The sequence below is a fragment of the Schistocerca serialis genome, chromosome 1, assembly GCF_023864345.2.
Source record: "Schistocerca serialis cubense isolate TAMUIC-IGC-003099 chromosome 1, iqSchSeri2.2, whole genome shotgun sequence".
NCBI classification, from domain to species: domain Eukaryota; kingdom Metazoa; phylum Arthropoda; class Insecta; order Orthoptera; family Acrididae; genus Schistocerca; species Schistocerca serialis.
This window is the reverse complement of record NC_064638.1, coordinates 985,279,965-985,295,572: the sequence shown is the minus strand read 5'-3', so window position 1 is coordinate 985,295,572 and position 15,608 is coordinate 985,279,965. Positions and strand designations below refer to the sequence as shown.

General features: G+C 41.4%; 1 protein-coding gene across 1 annotated transcript in view; it reads right to left on the bottom strand.

The window, feature by feature from the left end:
- The window catches only part of LOC126412947 (discoidin domain-containing receptor 2-like), an 813,081-nt gene extending 798,742 nt beyond the window's left edge, over positions 1 to 14,339 (bottom strand). Inside the window, exon 1 of the mRNA XM_050082842.1 lies at positions 14,182 to 14,339. The gene's annotated coding sequence lies outside the window, so the exon portion shown is untranslated. The remainder of the gene's footprint in view (positions 1 to 14,181) is intronic.
- Positions 14,340 to 15,608: the final 1,269 nt, after the last annotated feature.

Sequence of the window (15,608 nt, the reverse complement as noted above, 5' to 3'; positions counted from 1 at the left end):
CGGTCTCGTAAACTTGTCTTTCGACATACTCCAAAAAGTAGTCATCCAATCTATTGACTAATCCGGTCTTGGAACAGAGCCAAGATGACTAATCCTTTGTTGCTCAAAGTGTACATCAATATGATCCCTAACACCGAGTGAGAAGTGTGCTGGTGGCACTTCATGTTGAAACCACATAAGGTAAAATACGGTATTGGTACAGGGTCGTGGAACTCTTAACCCAGATTCCCTGATGCCGTATAGGCAGTAGTATTAGAGGAGTACCTATTACGTCTATGTATGTAGCCTATTACAATCGTGTGTTGGATGTGCCAAATTGGAGGCACGTTGAACGAAGGCAGCTTCTTCAACCCTAAATACCTTCTGCATAGTATAAGTCAACGTCGTATGTTACGTGACACCAGAGCAGCCTTCCGCTCAATGCGGCATGCCGTCGACACAACAATGCCCTCAGTCGTCATAGTGATACAGTATGGATCCAACACTGCCGACAAATTAATCATCTTGAGGTTGAAGCCCTTTCGTCTGTGTTTGCACTAACAATACAATTGTTTTTTAGCGGAATCCACCTTTAAGCACTCCGTCTTGAGGCCACGAGTGGCCTACCGGGACCATCCGACCGCCGTGTCATCCTCAGTGGAGGATGCGGATAGGAGGGGCGTGGGGTCAGCACACCGCTCCCTCGGTCGTTATGATGGTATTCTTGACCGAAGCCGCTACTATTCGGTAGAGTAGCTCCTCAATTGGCAACACGAGGCTGAGTGCACCCCGAAAAATGGCAACAGCGCATGGCGACCTGTAAGGTCACCCATCCAAGGGCCGACCACTCCCGACTGCGCTTAACTTCGGTGATCTCACGGGAACCGTTGTATCCACTGGGGGAAGGCCGTTGCCGGATTCCGCCTTTAGCAAAACAAATTTATGTTTTTTGTCCCAAACGATCGTTTCCTGTCCGCATACACAAATCATTATCCTAGTAGCATGGCCAGTAGGCCTACTAGCCAAAAAGTCACAGTGTGATGCAAACAGTTCACGTAGACATCCCGCGATGTTCGGTTCGAATTCGTTTTGTACGTTGCTCGCTGCAAAGTCGATGAGGCATACTGGCTGTACTTGCACCTTCATGTTTGCTTTCGTCTGACGGGCTAATCCTTATTTGAGACTGACCATTCCCGACAGTTGTGAGCGTCTTCTCCTGTCCTCTGTACCATTCATCACTAAATGCTGGTACGGTTCTGCTCAATGTGCAGACGTCGAAATAATTCTCAACTTTCGTTCTGGATTGCGAAATTTTTAAAATAATTTCTGAAAGCAGTCAAAGAAAATAACAAGTTAATTGGTTTGAATTCCGTAGTAGTGCATCAGAGACGCCTATCATGTATTTCGTAATGTAAACCGTGCGACGGGGTACAGAGGTTACCACAACAGACTCTTATTCCGAAGGAGTAAGGTTCAAACCCCTGTCATACTATCTAAATCTAAATTTTCTGTGTTTTCCTTAATCCGACAGAGGTGAACGTGGGGATGGTTTCACTGAAAAACGCACCACCGATATTCATTACCAACCTTCTGAACCTGAACGTGAGCTCTGTTGCTAAGGACCACGTCGTCCGACAAGACACTAAACCAAAATCTTCCTTCCTTCCTTCCTTCCGTCGTCTTCCACCTAAACTTTTCTTTCATAACGTTAATCCCGTAATACGTGTCCGATATTTTCATAAGTTGGCAAGTGTATTTTAACTTCTTGGCAGAGTGACCCTATCGGCGCTGTCGTTAGTTCACCTGAGACAGGGAAATTTAATGAATGGATTCTTTGTTCCGTGTGTTGTGGTACTTCTGCTCTTCTGTATCGTATTTTCGAAGGCAGTTGTTGGTGATCACCCCAGTGCGAGCGCTGGAAACCGCCTGTAAACCACATTCAAGCTGGCCAGTGTAAAAAACCTAGTATCGTTATTCCGTCGCGAGGATTCAATCCAGAACTGTCTAACCTCCTGGTCCCAGAAGCGAGAGTGCTGCGCGCCACACTATACGACCACGCCCTATTCCTTGTAGACCGATGACAGTAAATGGAACACAAAATCAGATTTATGACAGGCAGTAGTTTAAATACAGTCAGAGTTCTGTCAACGAGACGTTACTTGTACAAAAACCCAAATATTTTGACAGGACTAGAAAGCGAGTTCGCACAGTGGTAACAGACTGGAAGACGACGTTACAAATCTCAGCCTGCTTATCCAGATGTAGGATTCTGTTGTTTCCTTAAAATAAAGTAAGGAAATAACAGGAAAGGTTTTGGCCAATTTTTCCCCAGGCTTTCTGAGTCAGAAACTCTGATCCATTTCTAATTATCCATCAATCAAAGGACCGTTTAGCTTTAATATTTGCTTTTCTTCCATATTGACAGTACTGTTTATTAGCTCAAATAGTCCGCCACTTTCGCTAGTCTTTGAGTGTGAGGAACGGACTAAAGGTGGATCGGTAGTGTAGGAATGGGTGCCAAAGAGCCATTCACTGAACTGAGTGGAAGGACAGAGGAACGACGTTTCGTCCAGCCTTCCCTTAAGGTCGGTCTCGTTTGCACCTTGGACTCATTCGACTGGTCTTGTTCTTTGACAGGTGCTCCCTCGTTCCTGGTTCAGGTTCGACCAATTTCGTACATTACCGAGATAGGGCTCCTTTCACTCATTGCATTCGCCGTTTCTTGCTCAGTTTCAAATAGTTCAAGAAATCTGGCCTGCTTGGCATGAGCCGTTTTGCATCTATGTTGAATAATTTATAACTTCATTATAATTATAAATTAAATTTAAAACAAGAAGACCCGAATGACAGGAACTCACTTTTGGACACGCTTGCCCATAACTTCGACTTTAGCTTCCATAAAAACTATTAATCAATGACAAGGTTGAATTTTCGATGTACGTATTTTATGGGCTGTTAAAAATAAAATTTGAAAATGAAATTAAATGTCTTTGTCAAAGCAGTGCCCTATACTATTTTCACTTTTCAGCCTCCACTATACAGCTGATAATCATCTGATTAGAGAGCAGTCGGACTACGTGGAGTCCATTCGTTTCCTCAAGTCGACAACTACGTAGTTCCACAGTACGTGGGACACTTGCGTTGAACATGATATCCACACTAGCCTTTTGCAGCCCGGTAAGTCAGCCATGGACGAGCAGTTTATTCTGCTATGGAAATCGTTTCCTCTACAAAATCCGTCTGAGATTCAGTTATCAAGCAGTCTGTGGAAACATATTTGGCAGAGTGTCTTATTAATCGTGGATCCCGATGATTTTTTTCATATCTCGAGAAAGAAAACATTTCTAGACTAAAGACACGTGTAGCGACAAATGATTTTATTATGTTGACACCTGAATTTTAAGTACGTGGGCCCTCACTCTGACAGGGGGCACGTATGCAGTATTACCATTACGCCAGCGCCTGCCCGTCTCAGATGGAGCAGTATTCTAGGAGGGCGTTAAATTCGACAGAAGACGCTCATGAAGCCGTAATCTGTGAAGATACGCGTCTGCAACTGGTTTTGGTAAAACTTAGCAACGTGCACCAGCAATCTCCTGTATAACACACACACACACACACACACACACACACACACACACACACACACACACACACACACACACATACATACTTACATGCACTTCCGGATGGTTGAATTGTTGTCAACCGAAATACTGTGGCAAGACGTCGTCATAATTCGGCTCTAATACTGAATCTTAAGTTCGACGGATAAACGACATTTATCCAAATATTTGAAAATATTTTAATGTCGAGTTTTTTATTACCTATCTCGTGCGTCCCAGGAGAAATGGTCGATACTCAGGTATATGATAGGGACTATCATTCGAAGCAAAGTCTAGTAAAATGGTTGAAATGGCTGTGAGCACAATGGGACTTAACATCTGAGGTCATCAATCCCCTAGATTTTAGAACTGCTTAAACCTAACTAACCTAAGGACATCACACACATCCAAGCCCGAGGCAGGATTCGAACCTGCGACCGTAGCGGTGGCGCGGTTCCAGACGGGAGGGCCTAGAACCGCTCGGCCACTGCAGCCGGCGTTCTGGTAAACACGAGCTCCAAAATGAATAGCTTAAGAGCAATAAACACGTCTTCATCTTCGGTACTGTGAAACAAACGTCTTCTACAAGAAGCTCTTTGCTTTCTGTATTTTGACGGGTGGCAGTGTGGATAAAAACAAGAAATACATGTGCAGTAATGGTTCTAAACTGCATACCTTAAGAGATAATAGCATTTGTTCATCTTTGATACTGTGAATTAATGTCACCGAGTGACAATTTTTCTTACATCTGAATATTCACCGTGCCTGTCGTGATATCCGTTATATAGTTCTTCTTTCGTAATGGAATACGTGTCACGAGAAGATTTAAACATATCATTAGAAATATATAATGAATTTTCTTTTTAAAATTAATGAATGGGCATACGTAGAGGAGGGATCGGCGGTCACCCCATAAAAAACGCGGAAATTTTATCTTATCCTGTGACGCAGAAGATGTGCAGAATCTGTTTCAAGTAAGGTGGAACCTGCAACAGATACTGACCTAGAACATGTGTATCCAGAACAGTTTGTTGTTGTATCTCAAAACTGTTTCTCTCTTCCCACGAAGCTAATGAATTTTTGTACGACTCTGTTATTGGGAACACTACTTCTAGTTTCCCCTTTTGACTTTTCTGTAAACCTACACAGCATAAAAATTAGATGAAACAGATACGGTGTGAGGAAAAATGTTAAAGGATCCAAAAAATAACCGGTCATCAATGAACTAGTTCCGTAATTTACCCGCCTCTATACTGGACGTATATTTCAAGTAAATAAATATATGTTTAGAAGACTTCTGTTCGATGTCTGCCTCAGTCTCGCATTCTTTTTTCTAACAAACTATAATAGGTACTCCCGTTGGAGACAGGGAGAAAGGACACAGATCTGATAAAGAGAAAAAAATTGTGGCACCGAAGAGAATGTCAACAAATCCTACCATAAGATACGCGGAGCCCAGCGCAGCCCAACTCACGAGATATTTCTGTAAACGGCATTTCTGAATGTCGCGCATGCTATCGACGCTCGAAAAACAGAGTTCCGTGCCAGGAAGCCGTAACACTCCCAGTCAATAAACTGCATGCTGCCGATGGCACGCCAGCTCGCTGCCGCCGCGCCGAGGGCCTAGCCGAACCGTATCATGCGGACGACCACCTCACCCTCTGTCGCCTAACATACCGACTGCATTCCACGGTTACGCTCCCAAATCAGAATTTATTGCAGTGACTTGTTTCTGATAAAGCCACAGAGACTCTATATGAACAGAAATATTCTCTCGTTATTTCTTTCGTTTTTCGTTTCCGTTTTACAGTGTCGCTTTCCCAAAAGTGCTCGCCCTACTTTGGAGACCAAGGTACGCACTGACAAAGCAACATCTACAAGTATAGCAGTAACGTAAGCTTCCGAGGCCACTGTCACAATTAAAATTAGTATGGGTCTGTGATCGCATTGTCAACGTGTAGGACTTCCAACGTTCCGGCCACTACTGCAAGTCGCTGAAGAAATTTTACACATTGACAATGCAGTGACTTGCAGTAGGGGCCGAAACGTCGGAAGTCTTACACACCGACATTGCGATCGCAGACACAAAAGAATTTTATTGACTGTCTACAAGTGTACGAGTAATTATGTGGTCGTCAGTACAAGCAACTGCAGCTGAAAGATTGCTAGGGAAGTAATGAAGACCATTGACATAACCGTGTAGAATAAACAGGTTTTCCTACTTTGGGACGCGAACCAACAAATCTTTGATAGCCTAAATTCGCTTTTTGAGATATCTTACCATACCTGGGATTGGCAGGTAGTGACGCACCTGTACACATCTATAACATACTTTTACTTTAAGTTGTACAAAAGCTACTTCCTTATGAATTCTTGAGGATTCCCTTGTATCATAACGAACTTAATCTAGACTTCTCCAGTAAGTAGTACAGACACAAGTCCCGATTTTTTGTGAATTACCATGTGATTACAGAATATGTATTACTGTTGTTCATTACTATAATACAACCCTTGATTATCATTATTATTATTACTAGTATTATTATTAGTAGTAGTAGTAATAGTAGTACTAGCAGCAGCAGTAGTAGAGGACGTTGTTTTTATGGTCCCTATGGTGTATTAATAATCTTTCCAATTAAGCACCTCTCTTACGCGCCACTGCTTTTTCATTATACTACATGATGCAAACTTTTCTCCTAACTCGAGTTATCCCTACAATGTTATATCCTGTATTAATTGTCCTTGCTACCTTAGGAAATGCTCCACTTAACCTGTTCCTTCTTCCGGCAACTACTTCCCATAAATCTGATTCGTCTCACACTCTAAAATTTATATCAAATTCCTCCCTTACTCTCGAACAACCGAATACGAACGTTCTTCACTTTTCCCACGTAATGCGTCCTCTGACAAGCTGCTGTCTTGTAAAATCTAAACATTTCATACAATCTATATTTACATACACACACTGCACACTACTGTGAAGTGCATGGTAGAGAGCGTGTTCACTTGTTGAAGAATGTTCTATTTGTGTTTGCGGATTCGCTCCTGATGTCTTCCTTGATGTGATCACCTCCTACAACACTGGTCACCTTCTATAATGGTCCTAAGGTATCTTTCATTTTTCCATGTACAAGATCAACAACGAAGACCCCAAGTCCAGTCCCGTGACATGTATCTTGCTTGATTTCCCTCATTCAGATAACTTTCCAAGCCCGTTCGTAGTCCATTCCTTCAGCTAAAAGTTATTCTGACCTTTTTCCCCCAAGAGACACTCACATCTAGAGCGTTTTTTATAAATCATTTCCGTATCTGTTGTTGCACTACTACAATCTGCTTTATTATTTCCAGTAAACCAACTGGGACTGAATACTGTAAGTGGTAGATGATAAGGGATTTATCATGTCGTTTCATTAAACTGTGAAACAGGTATGAGATTCCGATTACTGGCACCGGAACACTGCTGATTGTGAATTCATCCGTTTATTAATTTTGAGCATGGTTTAAAAGATAGCGATGCATTATATAAACTTTGTGCAGTAGACTTCACGGTCTAAATAAATATGGTTTACGTTATTTCAAACCACGACTCTCAGTGAAGGTGTAAACTCTTGCCGTAGTTTTGTATTAACTTGAATTTTACCGTGAGCTTCTCTTGGTCACTTTTTTTCTGTGCTGACAGATACAGTGTTTAAGACACAAACCTAGTATGTTGTATGGCTATACGCAAATGGGGAACCAAGTTTTTCCAAAAGTCATATTAGAATATTTAAATTAAATATACAATCGCATCCCATTAAACAGTAGCGGAAAACGTGAAGGAGACCAGTATTATTTTGGATATGTATAGCGTTGTTAATGCTATAATTCTTCATGGAGATGACTAATTACGTGGCTTGTACGACATTGGGAATGCTACGACTTGGCTTAGCGATTATTAATTTCATGCCATAAATACATCTGCAGTAAACACATGATAAAAGCAAAGGTAGTGTGATTATTAAACTGTCACAGTTTTCGTTTACAATAGTAAACGTTTTGTGTTTTCTAGAACAGTAGTAGAAATGTTTGAGATATCTTAATTACATTCGAACTTGAAAATCTTAAGAGCTCCTGTATGGTATCGATCCCATAGTCTCAAGGCCGTTATTTTGTGTGATATAGACCCGATAACTATCGTACGGATAACAGAAAATCAAGATTATTCGTTTACATTCGTTGAGGTAGTATCATGTAACCTGTGAGCCTACGAAACATGCCAAAAATGAAAGGAAACTTTTATTTTACCTGGCAAGATTAGGGCCTTCAGGCCCTCTCTTACACCTAATCAGGCATACTCAGATTGAACGAATTTCAGTTTGTACAGAACGTAACGTGTTATACAGTATTAATGTTAAAGAAGAAAAAATAGAGATTATAACAGTAGTACAATGATAATTATAACAATCAAAAAAATAATTATAACAATCAAGAATAATAAAAATAATAGTAATGACTAAGTATATGAAAGTAAACATATTTTTCTTTTATGAATGTCAGTCCTATTGCTAGTTGGGAATTTTCTCGTTATGTTCTTGCAGCTTGTGAGTTATTCTCACCGAGCAGAGACATAAGACGATAGAATCGGGTGAAAGAGATATAGAGGAGGTAGCTAATAATCAACGAAAGGATAACGTTCTACGAGTCGGGGCGTGGAATGTCAGAAGCTTGAACGTGGTAGGGAAACTAGAAAAACTGAAAAGGGAAATGCAAAGGCTGAATCTAGATATAGTAGGGGTCAGTGAAGTGAAGTGGAAGGAAGACAAGGATTTCTGGTCAGATGAGTATTGGGTAATACCAACAGCAGCAGAAAATGGTATAACAGGTGTAGGATTCGTTATGAACAGGAAGGTAGGGCAGAGGGTGTGTTACTGTGAACAGTTCAGTGACCGGGTTGTTCTAATCAGAATCGACAGCAGACCAACACCGACAACGATAGTTCAGATATACATGCCGACGTCGCAAGCTGAAGATGAACAGATAGAGAAAGTGTATGAGGACATTGAAAGGTAATGCAGTATGTAAAGGGGGACGAAAATCTAACAGTCATGGGCGACTGGAATGCAGTTGTAGGGGAAGGAGTAGAAGAAAAGGTTACAGGAGAATATGGGCTTGGGACAAGGAATGAAAGAGGACAAAGACTGATTGAGTTCTATAACAAGTTTCAGCTAGTAATAGCGAATACCCTGTTCAAGAATCACAAGAGGAGGAGGTATACTTGGAAAAGGCCGGGAGATACGGGAAGATTTCAGTTAGATTACATCATGGTCAGACAGAGATTCCGAAATCAGATACTGGATTGTAAGGCATATCCAGGAGCAGATATAGACACAGATCACAATACAGTAGTGATGAAGAGTAGGCTGAAGTTCAAGACATTAGTCAGGAAGAATCAATACGCAAAGAAGTGGGATATGGAAGTACTAAGGAATGACGAGATACGTTTGAAGTTCTCTAACGCTATAGATAAAGCAATAACGAATAGCGCAGTAGGCAGTAAGGTTGAAGAGGAATGGACATCTCTAAAAAGGGCCATCACAGAAGTTGGGAAGGAAAACATAGGTACAAAGAAGATAGCTGCGAAGAACCCATGGGTAACAGAAGAAATACTTCAGTTGATTGATGAAAGGAGGAATTACAAACATGTTACGGGAAAATCAGGAATACAGAAATACAAGTCGCTGAGGAATGAAATAAATAGGACGTGCAGGGAAGCTGAGGTGAAATGGCTGCAGGAAAAATGTGAAGACATCGAAAAAGATAAGATTGTCGGAAGGACAGACTCAGCATACAAGAAAATCCAAACAACCTTTTGTGACATTAAAAGCAACGGTGGTAACATTAAGTGTGCAACGGGAATTCCACTGTTAAATGCAGACTAGAGAGCAGATAGGTGGAAAGAATACATTGAAACCCTCTATGAGGGTGAAGATTTGTCTGATGTGATAGAAGAAGAAACAGGAGTCGATTTAGAAGAGATAGGGGATCCAGTATTAGAATCGGAATTTAAAAGAGCTTTGGAGGACTTACGGTCAAATAAGGCAGAAGGGATAGATAACATTCCATCAGAATTTCTAAAATCATTGGGGGAAGTGGCAACAAAACGACTATTCACGTTAGTGTGTAGAATGTATGAGTCTGGTGATTTACCATCTGACTTTCGGAAAAGCATCATCCACACAATTCCGAAGACGGCAAGAGCTGACAAGTGCGAGAATTATCGCATAATCAGCTTAACAGCTCATGCATCGAAGCTGCTTACAAGAATAATAAAGAATGGAAAAGAAAATTGAGAATGCGCTAGGTGACGATCAGTTTGGCTTTAGGAAAAGTGAAGGGACGAGAGAGGCAATTCTGACGTTACGGCTAACAATGGAAGCAAGGCTAAAGAAAAATCAAGACACTTTCATAGGATTTGTCGACCTGGAGAAAGCGTTCGACAATATAAAATGGTGCAAACTGTTCGAGATTCTGAAAAAAGTACGGGTAAGCTATAGGGAGAGACGGGTCATATGCAATATGTACAACAACCAAGAGGGAATAATAAGAGTGGACGATCAAGAACGAAGTGCTCGTATTAAGAACGGTGTAACACAAGGCTGCAGCCTTTCGCCCCTACTCTTCAATCTGTACATCGAGGAAGCAATGATGGAAATAAAAGAAAGGTTCAGGAATGGAATTAAAATACAAGGTGAAAGGATATCAATGGTAGGATTCGCTGATGACATTGCTATCCTGAGTGAAAGTGAAGAAAAATGAAATGATCTGCTGAACGGAATGAACAGTCTAATGAGTACACAGTACGGTTTGAGAGTAAATCGGAGAAAGACGAAGGTAACAAGAAGTAGTAGAAATGAGAACAGCGAGAAACTTAACATCAGGATTGATGGTCACGAAGTCAATGAAGTTAAGGAATTCTGCTACCTATGCAGTAAAATAACCAATGACGGACGGAGCAAAGAGGACATCAAAAGCAGACTCGCTATGGCAAAAAAGGCATTTCTGGCCAAGAGAAGTTTACTAATATAAAATACCGGCCTTAATTTGAGGAAGAAATTTCTGAGGATGTACGTCTGGAGTACAGCATTGTATGGTAGTGAAACATGGACTGTGGGAAAACCGGAACAGCAGAGAATCGAAGCATTTGAGATGTGGTGCTATACACGAATGTTGAATATTAGGTGGACTGATAAGGTAAGGAATGAGGAAGTTCTTGCAGAATCGGAGAGGAAAGGAGTATGTGGAAGACACTGATAAGGAGAAGGGACAGGATGATAGGACATCTGCTAAGACATGAGGGAATGACTTCCATGGTACTAGAGGCAGCTGTAGAGGGCAAAAACTGTGGAGGAAGACAGAGATTGGAATACGTCAAGCAAATAATTGAGGACGTAGGTTGCAAGTGCTACTCTGAGATGAAGAGGTTAGCACAGGAAAGAAGGAATTCGTGGCGGGCCGCATCAAACCAGTCAGTAGACTGATGACAAAAAAAAAAAAAGAAAAAAAAAGGGCTAGGTTAGAGGAAGAGAAATAGAATGGTAAAATTCGAAGCTATGATGGAGAGAAGAAAGAAAGAGATGAGAGGGGCACAGCAATGGTGGCTATACCGTCCAAATATGTAAGTTTTGAGTTCCCTCTTGAATGTTGAGTGGTTCTGGATAAGACGCAGTTGGCATTGATCTTGAACTATTTATCTTACCCCTTTCCATTTGAGCCATTCTCATACAATAAATGTTTAGACTAGTAGTTCGTTAGTAATTCAGCAAGTTTCTCTTTCTTAGGTATATTTGTATTGTTTTGCAAGTATAAATTATAGCTCTAACTATCCGAGAAAGCTAAACATACGAAAACCTACTGCTGATTATTATATATCCCACTGAAAAGTTATACTATGTAGCGCAGTCTACAGAACTAAATTTCTATAGTGTACAGTTTTTTAGAACAAATGGCATGCCACCGATATCGGATTTTATGTTCTCAGATGTCAGACAACCCAACATTCCAGTATCAGTTACGTAGTTCCTTCTAAATCTGCTACCACTATTATGTCTCTCACTTACGCTCGGTTCTTCCGAGCTTAACCCTCCTTTGTGCCCAAGTCGTTAGGTCGTGGAGAGCAGTGACTCTCGAAGCGACCCTACGCTGCTGATGAGAACTATGGCAATGTGTCTGTGCTCGAGGCATCGACGATCTTCATTCATCTGACGGAGATGATAAGCTCTACATTTCCCTTGCTCTCTAGGGGAGATTTAGGAGATGAACCGGCTCTGTCACCCAACTTCGCGATTCGTTTCATGTCAATGTGCAACAACACAGAAGAAAAATACTGCATTCGATGCACCGTTTTCGTAGTACACCAGTTACACATATAACTAACACAAAGAGATCGGAATTACTAATACATATTGTTCATAAGGAGCTTATGAAATCAGCAGTACTTTGAGTAACTTAACGCTGTCGTAAGGAGCAAATATTCTCAAACAATTGTCATTCTCCTCAGCCTTGCGAATCAATCCCGCGATACGTACTGGTAAGCAACGGTCTCTTCCATGTCCATGACATAACACATGCGGTATGTCAATATGGCAGAGAGTGGCGTTACATTTCGGCACAGCTAAAGACGTCTGGCTACTTTTAGAGACATTTAAGCCTCTGTCACAGCGATAGCAGATGGTTCTAACGATCTTCGACGAGAGAATCTAAGCCTTATACGAAAGTGTAAATGACCTACTTTTGTTCTCCATTTGGTACAAAGGGCTACACACACCTACCTATCACCTTATAAGTTCACGTCGTTACTCAAACAAAGAGGAAATAATAGTACCATAAATAACAAAACGGTGTTTTGACAAACACTTATTATTTTTAAAATAGCATGTATTACGGAGATATTACTTAAGATGTTTGTCATCTGCAAAGCACTATATTCGACTACTTTCTATTATAGAATCTGGAGTCAAGACTAAAAATAAAATGACAACTAATGAATTATTGTAGCTGAAATAAAAAGTGTAGCTAAAGTGAAACATGATGATAGCGAAACACTAAATTCTCAGCAAATCATAAATTTATCACTTGGTTTACTTATATACACACATTATTTTACACGATGAACTTAATCATATGCTGCGAATAGCGTCCAACGAAAAGCAAATGGGAAATTCGCTACACATGCGAAGCCAGGTTAAAATTAGCTCTTTAGAAAGTAAGTATCAGTTGCACCAAACTTAGGTGTTAAACTGAAACAATGACGAAAGTAAGCGTCAATTGCTCCAAGCTTAGTTGTTAAATTGAAACAATGGCCAACTATGAGTACATCAGTCCCCATGACATTCAAGCTGCCTCGATACCTGATGGTTTTGTCAGGCTTGGCGTGATTATAGAGGTAGAACAAAAACGTATTTTGTGTTCGCTCTGTTTAAAAGTACTGAGGCACACTCTTTCCAATTAAATGGAACCTACTGGCGCCATTACTACAAACACTCGTCGTAACAGTGCCATCCAAAGTTCAGTTTATCATCTCATTAACAGTAACGTTGTGGAAATGATGTGAGCTTATGCTCTCCTACATCATCCTACTTTTTCTCTCCATTCTGCTATAATGCCTCAACAATGTTATTCTGCTAGATATTTTTGTCCTTTCTTTGAGAATGTTTAATGTTATTAAATGTGATATCGTCACAGAGCCACTGTGATATAGATGTTGGAAACCGTAGTATTAGTTCCTGTCTTCAATCGCACGTGTTCTTCATTTTATTTATTCCTTGATGTCTTGAAACATGCCGTATGGTCTTGCCCCTTTTTTCGTGTCCATGTCTCCCACGTGTTCCTCTCCTCGATGAGACCGCAAAGAACCTCCTCATTTCTTGTTACTCCACGTATTTTACGTAAACGTAACAGATGAAAAAGCTTCCACTTGATGATCAGAATAGTATCGTCTTATGACATAAAAATACCTATCATTCTTGTTCTTCCTTTGACACAAACGCATTTGTCAAGTGAGCAAGTAGCGGGCTACACACAGAGGCAAATATCCTTAGATTTCTTGTTCCTTAATTTTGACAGATTCTGAAAGATTTTTATGACGTTTTATATAGAGTTATATTGACGCAAGTATGTTGTCCTACGACTGTATCACATTACTGCTTTCCCATTATAAGTACATGCTACTGTCAAAACCTTCTAATCAGGATGTACAGTATTCACACACACATGCAGACTCTCTTGAGTCTTCCAGATTGGTGTGAAGGTGACCATTATTGGTGAAAACTGGTTATAAAAACACAAGTAAAAATCTCTTTCGATCAAATATTGTTACAATCACCAGAATTTCTGTTTGCTGCGTTCGCCATATATTATGAACTGCTCACTGTGCTGGCAAAAACATACGTTGACCAGTGTCCTGCCCATTATCTCTAAGCTGCTTACAGATGGAACAGGAAAAGAAAAGAAACGAGAAAAAAAGAACGAAACTAGAACAGGTGGTGTTGTACCGCGGATGAAGGAGTTGCGACGTACTCGTCACAGAAGGAGGCGTAAGTCTGCTGGCAAACACGCTTACCCTTGAGCAGCGGCTCAGCTGAGCGCGGGGGCCTGCGACGGCGACGTCTGCGCAGCCCGTGGCATGTCACTTGGCGACCCGCACCGCACAGTAGGGGCGCACGCTACGCTACGCTACGGAGCGCCGCTCGCACAGCCACCACAACAGACCGGACAGGACGCGCGCCCGCGCCACACTGCGACGGCGAGGCCGCCGCCAGCGCCGTCTGCCGACCTTCCGCCGCAACTAGCGCCGCCGCCGTGCGTGACCAGCGGCGTGGACGTGGAGGGCTTCCCCACGGCGGACGTCCTCAATAGGCAAGCGTAATTGCGGCAGCTCCTGCCTTCGCGAAGCCAACCCCAGCTCACATGTCTGAACGCCACTGTCAAGAGCTCGGTTTAATGGCTGTTAGATCTCCACAAGGGATAAGTTCAAACTTTCCACGTGACACTGTAATGTAGCCTGGTCATCGTGGTACCGCAGTCTAAAGCCGTCGGCACACGGACCGTGCTGTCGAACGTCAACGTTGAGCGTGCTAAGTTCAACGTGCTGCTGAACGCTCAGAAATGATGCGATGTAGGTGTAGATGTAGACTTGTGCCTAAGGTACGTGGACCCCAACTTGGTACACACGATCGCAACGCACTCCGGCGGCAGTTGCGCGAAGTTTCTAGTTCGTAAATCGCACTGTTTACTAAACGGGCGAGTATAAAATTTCCACGTTAGCTCTATTAAAATGCACATTTCCTCCATCGTCCACGAAAAGGAAAGTACCATGTCCAATCAATAAGGACACAGGCATATAAAAGTTCCATAACAAACAGCACGATACTAAATTTCAATACTTCTTCACATAAGATAAACATTATTTCATCATTCCAACATTTTAGTAAAACTTTAAGGTCAGTCTTACTTGATCATTGTTCCTACCCAGTAGTAGAATCTTTGCAACACGTCAACTACGAAGCGTAAAAGAAGGAGCAAAATGCCTTTACATAAGTAGCGCAAGGTGTCCTGTAGATCAAACCAATCGAACACCCAAAGATAGGTGAACTTATATTTACATAACGTCAGAAATTATAGTAGGTACTTACATTAAACTAACAATAAAGTAAAAGAACCTAATAAATACCCAAATCTTAGGAAACAAAACGTGCGTACTGGCGAGTCGCGAACAACCGCCCAAACATAAAAATTTCTCTAATCACTGACGCAACTTTTTGTTTTTAATAGCCAGCTATCCTACCCACTTTTTTAACAAAAATGAAAAAAAAGGAAAAAGGATTTTGGAAGGTTTGTTTTCTGCTTTTTTTTAATTTTTATTTTATTTTACTTTTATACAAGTGGATAAAGGGAAGGCCATTCCTCTTCGGCTGCGTAAACAGAATAATAGGAAGTCGCCCCGTTACGACAAAAGATGCTCCATACTATAGCCTGCTGCGAATTTTT